At 55.1% G+C, this 7,365-nt stretch overlaps 1 pseudogene; it reads right to left on the reverse strand.

Annotated features, from left to right (window-relative positions):
* LOC111746170 lies at positions 1 to 118 on the reverse strand (annotated as a pseudogene).
* Between the last annotated feature and the right edge of the window lie 7,247 nt (positions 119 to 7,365).

Genomic DNA, 7,365 nt, shown 5'->3' on the forward strand with positions numbered 1-7,365 from the left:
CATCTAAAGCACCTGGTCTTCCTAGGTGGTCTCTCATCCAAGGACTAACCAGGCCGACCCTGCTTAGCTTCCGAGATCAGACGGGATCCGGCTCGTTCAGGGTGGCATGGCCGTAGACGGCATTTTGCTTTTTAAAGTGGTGGCAAAAGACACATTAAATTGACCATCGTAGCCATTTTTAAGGGTGCAGTTCAGTGGCATTAAGTACATTCGTTGGTGGGCCATCATCGCCATCTATCCACAGAACCCTGTCCCCATCAACCCCTAGCTCCCAGTCCCCAAACCCGGCCCCTGGCACCACCATTCTGATACGGGACAGCTCTTGCAGAGTTCTCATTCTCTTTAGTAAACCTAGTTAAGTTTTCTTTCCTCTTTTCTTTGGGAAAAAGACCCTCTCCTTCAAATCTCAATAATTGCCCCGAGGCTGGTGACTCAGATCCTCTGGCTATTGATAAGGGTCATCCGCCCATTGTTAGCAGAAATGGTGTTAGGCCAGACAGGGCCCTTAGAGGCCGGGAGGGGAGGGGACTTTAGGCCAAAGGTCTTGTTCACTCTTTAAGAAATATATATTAACCAAGCTTGTTTCCTTTTACTCGCTTAATAGGCAAATCCATAATAGAAATTAATAGATGTATGATTTAAATAACAAGTTCGTATCTTTTCCTTGTCTAGGGACTGAGGCGGCACTTCAGCAGGAAACCCAAGACCTCACCCTGCCTAAGGCAGAAAGGGAAAGAGCTCCATGAATCCCCAACAGGCAGGGACAACGGCCCTTCTCAGCAGGAAGCGGATACAGAAGGGACCTCTTGTCCCTCAACATCCATACTAATAAGAAGGGGGTTCGTGGCTCTTAGAAAAGGATTAGGCAGGAAAGTTAGGGGGTTTCGGGTCTGCCTGCAAGGACACTGAGGTTATCCTATCCCAGAAGGGGTCCGCCCTAATCTGCCCACAATTAAGCGAGCCAGAAGGCATTTTTAGGCTAAAAGTAACTCACTGAAAGAAACAAGAGATCAGAGAATTTGGTACCAGTTTGAGCCAGTCACTCGCACCTGCGCAATGAAGACCCCAACGACCTTCAACTCACCTGAGCCTCATTATACCATCATTATAATATGATGCATATGCCCGGAAGTTCATTAATATCATTGTAACAGACTGAATTCTGGGAATGAACATGCACAGAATGCAAAATGATGAATCTCTGAGTCCTGTCAATCTTAGCTGTCAATCAAGGAAGCCCACCCCTCTGAGAAAAGTAACCACCCACAGCACATTGGGATAAAAACCCCAAAGGCTTTGTTACCAGGCCCTCTGAGCCTCCAGGTCTGGGAGTGGACCTTCCCTTCTCATACAGCTTTCCTTTGCTGCTGTATTCCGGTGTCTCACTCAGTTCTTTGTTCGAGATGTCAAGAACCTGGATGACGCGCCGGGAGAGGACCCCACTCTCTGGTGACAATTCCACTGTCCGCCTCTATGAATGTGACAACCCCAGGGAACTCAAATAAATGGAGTCATACAGAATTTGTCCTTTTGCGACGGGCTTGTTTCACTTAGCGTGATGTCCTCAAGGGTCAGCCACGTTGTGGCAGGTGCCAGAACGTCCTTCCCTTTGGAGGCTGAACACTAGTGCACTGTGCGAACACACAACTCGTTTGCCCATTCGTCCTCTGATGGACTCTCGGGTTTTCCCCACCTTTCGGCTGCTGTGGATAATGCTGCCGTGAACTTGAGGGTGCAAACAAGGAACATGGTTTTGATCGCAACGAATAAACTTTAACATATATTAGAGCAAACTGGTAACACCACACCTCACAGACATGAATGCTTAGGGTGTGGCTTAAGTGACTTGAGTGATTTAACGACAAACATCCAAGGTTGACAGTGGAGGGGTGTGCCAACAGGGCGAAGGCGCCGCTGGCCGCTGGTAAGATTTGAGTTTGAGGAAGCCGGAGCTGGGTCAAGTGGAGGCTATGCCCAGCCCTCCCCCCCATTTGGGTCCAGATCCCAAGGAGGCATCTGATTGGCTCTGCTTTCACCGGCCACCTGATAGGTCAGTTATGGATGAGCTCTCCTTGGTCAAGTGTCCATGCCTGGTCCAGTCAGTGGTGGAAGGAATTCACCTGGGGTCTCCTGGGGCCTGCAGTTCTCCCTATGGTCCGCACTGCCCTCAGCTTCCTAGCCCTGGTGGCTTGACCAGGGTGGGGCCTGGGCATCTGCAGGTTTAATAATGCCCGCTGTTGATCCGATGGGGGCTGCAGGGAGGGGGCCTGGCAGACCCCAGGCAGACCGGAAGGTGAAGGTCAAGGTCTGAGCCGACTGCCCTCTGAACCCCAAACCTGATGATGGGAGGCATGGTGGAGGGACAGTGCTGTCCCTGGGCTGAGACCTGCCAGCAATCCTTGTCCTAACGGGGCCGGGGTCTGGGTGCTCAGGGAGTCGATCGGTGCTGGGGGGTGGAGGGGCAGGGGTGTGCCGTGTGTGCTCCCTGCCCCTCCACACTGTCTACCTCTCCCAGGGGACCTTCCTTCCCTGAAGCGTCTGCCAGGGGGCCAGGCCCGCCCCGCCCAGCAGAGGAGGCCCCTAATTGCCATGTGCTAATTGCCCGCTTCTCCTGTGCAGCTGGGTGGGGCCTCCCCTGGGCCTGGAGCTTGTTATTGAAAGGAAACTCATTTCCCCAGTTCTGCAGAATTCAGACTCAGGGGCTGAACTTTTGGTTTGGAGTATTTCTCCTTCAAAACACGCCTTCTTTGCTCACGGAAGTTTTCTGTAAACAACTCAGAAGGTACCCCGAGGGCTCCCACCCAGCTGGGGTTCCTGACCTAAGGGACACTCAGGGCTGCCCCAGCACTCCGGCTCTGAGGCCCCGAGCCTTCCTTTTCTTTTCAAGAGCTTCGTTGACGTATAGTTTGTATCCCATGAAATCCCTGTTGTACGGACACAACTCGATGCTTTTTAGTAAATTCACAGAGTTGTGCAACCAAGCCCCAGGTCCCTGCTCCCAGCCCCGCCCCCGGCCGCCGCCTGCTCTGTCTGTCTGCAGATGTGTCTTTTCCGTGTACTTCCTGTAATGGATTCGTGCCACACATAGTCTTTCGTGTTTCGGTCCTTTTTTAAAAAAATCGATTTTATCGTTTAAGAACACATCCCGAGATCTGCCCTCTTAACGCAGTTTTAAGTGTCCGATGCATTCTCCTTGACCGTTGGTGTGTTTGGTTTCTTCTTCGCGTCACCGTCTTTCTGAGGGTCATCGGTGTTGTGGCATGTGACGCAGTCATGCCGAGTAAGTCTCCACGTCTGGACGCGCCACGGTGTACCGATCTAGCCAGCGGTCAGCGGACACGGGGACGTGCGCTTCCATTTTCTCGCTGTTGTGGATAAGGCCGCTTGAACGTTCGTGTGCGGGTCTTTGTGCAGACGTGTTTTCTTTCCTCCTGGCAGACACCCAGCAGCGGAATCACTCAGTGTCTACACGGTAAACTGCCAGACTGTTTCCCACAGAGGTGGCACCATGTCACGCTCCTGCCCGCGAGCTTGAGAGGTGCGGTGGCTCCGCTCTTGTCACCTGTCGTGTGGCCAGTCTTTCGAATTCCAGACATTCTGGTAGGTGTGTAGCAGTAGCTCATTGTGTTTTAACTTGCATTTCCCTAATGACAAGGATGACCATCTCTTCACGTGCTTATTGGCCATCTGTGTATCTCGTTTGGTGAAGTGTCTGTTCAAATCTTTTGCCCCTTTTAAAAATTGTGTCTTATTAGTTCAAAGAACTCTTGATACATTCTCGATATGCAATTTATCAATATTTCATCTCAGCGGCTGATCTTTTCATTTTATCACTGGGATATTTTGAGGGGCAGATGTTTTTAATTTTGATAAAGTCCATTTTATCAGTGTTTTCCTTTAATGAAGAAATATCTGAGACCTCCTTACCTAACCCAAGGTCATCAAGAGTATCTCCCAAGTTCATCTTGAATTTACCTTTCGGCCGTCAACCCCCGCACCCCACTTTCTAGGCTTCATAGTTCCACCTCCTGTTTTTTCTCCTCCCACTCAGGCACCCCACTTTGTTCCCTTACAGCAGTGTTTTTTGTTATTTTTGTTTGTTTGTTTTTAATTCCCAAATCGGATCACACTCCACAAGGGCAGGGATGTCTCAGCTTTGTTCACTGATGAGCGCCAAGCGCCTGGAGCAGTGCCTGGCATACAGCAGGCGCCGATGAGATGTGCGTCGGATGGGGTCGTGTTGTTCCTCGGGTGGCCCTGCACTGCACTTGGAGGAAAGTCCAGCCTCCTCGTCCAGGCCAACAAGGCCCAACATGATCTGGCCCTGCCCACCCCTTGCCCACCCCTTGCCCACTCCACCCCTGCTGCTCCTGGTCTTCTCACGAATCTTCACGTGTCAAGTTCATTCCCATGTCAGGGCCTTTGCTTTAGCTGGTCCCTCTGCCTGCAATTCACTTTCCCCTGCTCTCCCCAAGCCCGTCTTCTCCTGTTGGTCAGAGCTCAGCCCAAACGTCACCTCCTCCAAGAAGTCTTCCCTAAGCCACCTCGTCTAAAGCAGCTGCCTCATCCCTCATGTCCCAACACGATATCGCATCACCCTGTCCTTATCATCCAAAGAGTATTTACCTCCGATTGGACGTTTTCCCAGTTTCTATTTTTTACTTAGTGGTTGGTTATCCTCATCCCTCACGGGCCCCAAGATGCGCAGCAGGAGGGGAACAGAGTTCCCAGCCCCTCTTCAGCCGAGCCCTTTCTCCTTCAGAAAACTTCCTTGGTTATTACGGCTCCTGAAGGTCACCGAGCTCTGTCTTCGTTCCTTTCCTTTTGTGGTTAGCTGGAATGTCGGTGGCCCCCAACGAACCATGCTGGCAGTCATGCTCTTGTGAGGTCTCACTCCATGTTGATTCTGGGCTTGGCCATATCACTCGTTCTGGTCAACAAAGTATTAGCAAGTATGATGGCAGTAGACGTTCGATAAGCTCTTGCATCCTGGTCCTTGTTCTTGTTGTAGCCTGGCTGCCGTGCTGCGAGGAAGCCCAAGTCAGCCACGTGGAGAGGCCAAAGCACCTGGGACGACATCCCATGCTGACGGCCAGCTGAGCTCCCAGCTGACAGCTATCAACTGTGGCCACGTGAGTGAAGCCACCTCGGCATTTCACCCCACTTGAGCCTCCAGCTAACTGCAGCTCCATAAATGATCTCGGCTGGCAAAACATGAAGCAGAATTGTTCAGTCAATCCAGAGAATAGTAAGAAATAAGAGATCATTGCTGTTTGGAGCCACTGTCGTGTGTTTTCTACATAGCTGTAGAGAGCTGATACAAAGTCTCATTTATCTCTCAGGGTTCATTGGCCTAACTGCAACCCATACACCCGCCTTCGGGGCTTCCTGTCCATTGCCTTGGAGGTGGGCAGTTTGCCCAGTCCTCCTCCTTGGGACCAAGAAGCCCCGCCCAGGCCTTACTGTCTCCTCACCAGTCCACTGCTCCCTCCAGTGGGCATCTGAAAAGCTTAAGACTCTAATGAGCGTGGCAGGATCCTTCTGGTGCTCCAGTGCCTCAGATCACCCTTGGACCAGGGGCGGCAGAGTGAGGGGTGGCTTCCCCAGGGAGCCCTGAATGCCCCATCCAGACAGCAGTGGACCCTCAGTGGGCTACACAAGGCATGTGGGGGTGGGTTGTCCCTGCAGTGGGGACAGAGAATGAGCTTGGGACACAGTGACACTAGGGGGTGGTGCAGCAGTGAGTCCCTATGGGAAGGTTAGGTTCCCACCCGGCCTCTTCCCAGCCGTGCATCCTGTGGCCAGCTCCTGAGACCGCTTTGATCTCTGAGTCTGCATTTGTGAAATGGACCTGGGCATGTTAAACCCGGGGCTGGGCCGGGCGGCCCTCAGAGGCCTCATAAATAGGCACCTGGGGAGGCGCAGGTAGGTCTCCCGCATGGGGCTCCGCTGGGTGGACGGCATTCTAGGCGGAGGGATTAGCCAGTGCACGGGTGTTTCCAGTAGGTAGTTGGGAGCTCTGCAGAGGTCCCTGCACGGGTGTCAGCGGGGGCCACTGTGGCCTGCAGGCCGCGGCAGGGCAAAGGCGGGGTTGGGAGCCTTGAGGCTGTCTCAAGGGGGCTCAGGGGCGGCAGTCGTACATCAAAGACCGGGAGGCTGTAGCGCCCCTCGGCCTCCTCCGCTCTGGGAGGGCCGCCCTGCGGGGTCCGAGGTCTTCTGGGAGGAGGGCACCGGGAGACGCAGAGGTGTGGGGAGGACACCCGCTTCTTGCGCCCACCCGTTGGGGAAATCTGCCCCGCCCCGCCTCCCTCCGGGACTTCTGATTGGCCGATGGGGACCCTGGCCCCGCCCATGAGGAGAAAAAGGGTCCGCTAACCCTAGGGAGGCGGAAAGCGGGCTGAGAGCAGCTCTAGGAGGTGGCCGAGTGGCCACAGGCCTGGGGTGGCGGGGACCGAGACCTAGAGTGGAAAGGGGGCCTGCAGAGGCCACCTGGCGAGCGGCGAACGGGGTGGGGGTGTTCGCGGGTGGAGACCCAAGCCCGCGGACCCCGGCGCCGGGGTCGGGGCACTCAGACGTCCCCTGTCCCCATCCCTGCGACCTGGGGCGTCCTGGCCCCTTACGCTCTCTGGGCCTGGTGACTGGCTGCGGGCCGCAGTGCCGCGCGCGGCCGCCAGGGAGCGGTGTCGGCCCGCGCTGGGCTGTGGGGGCCGGTTGGGGCGGGACCCCACACCGCTTGCAGCTCTGGTCCGCCGCGATGGGCCTACACAAGCTCCGGCCAGGGCCTCGCCCCCTCCTCCCCGGTTAACTCGGTGGGGTCTGATAAAAGGACCCCCATGTCCAAGCCCTGGACCCAACGGGCCCCATAAACTGAGTCAACAAACATCTCGCCCATCCTCCACACCTGCTTCCGCCCCTTTGCCGAGTGGCTCTGCCTTCCTGAATCTGTTTCCCGTCGTGTCACCTGAGAGAAAGTGGTTGTGAGGATGCAGGAATCAAGGCCCCAATGGCTCAGGGGTCATTACGGCTGTCAGCTGTGTGACCTGGGCCAGGACCGGCCCTCCAGCCTCAGTTTCTCCTTCTGACTCATTCCACTGCAAATCACAACTATTTACCGTAGGGGTCAGTGGAAAATAAGGTGGGAGGTGCAGACGAATTCGGGGGGCTGCCCTCGGCCCAGTCCCTCTGGCCCTGTGTGTTCGTTGTCCAGTGAGGGGGTGCTGCTGCTTCTCAGGGTCCCCAGAGGCTCGAGCACAGAGGGGCCACACCTGGTGCGGGTGGCTCAGCCCTGAGCCAAAAGCCCTCTCACCTGAGCCCAGCCCCTTGGGACCCTTCCCAGTCCTGGGAGGGCAGTGACCCTGCTCAAGG

This window comes from Pteropus vampyrus, unplaced genomic scaffold (genome assembly GCF_000151845.1).
Source record: "Pteropus vampyrus isolate Shadow unplaced genomic scaffold, Pvam_2.0 Scaffold178, whole genome shotgun sequence".
NCBI classification, from domain to species: domain Eukaryota; kingdom Metazoa; phylum Chordata; class Mammalia; order Chiroptera; family Pteropodidae; genus Pteropus; species Pteropus vampyrus.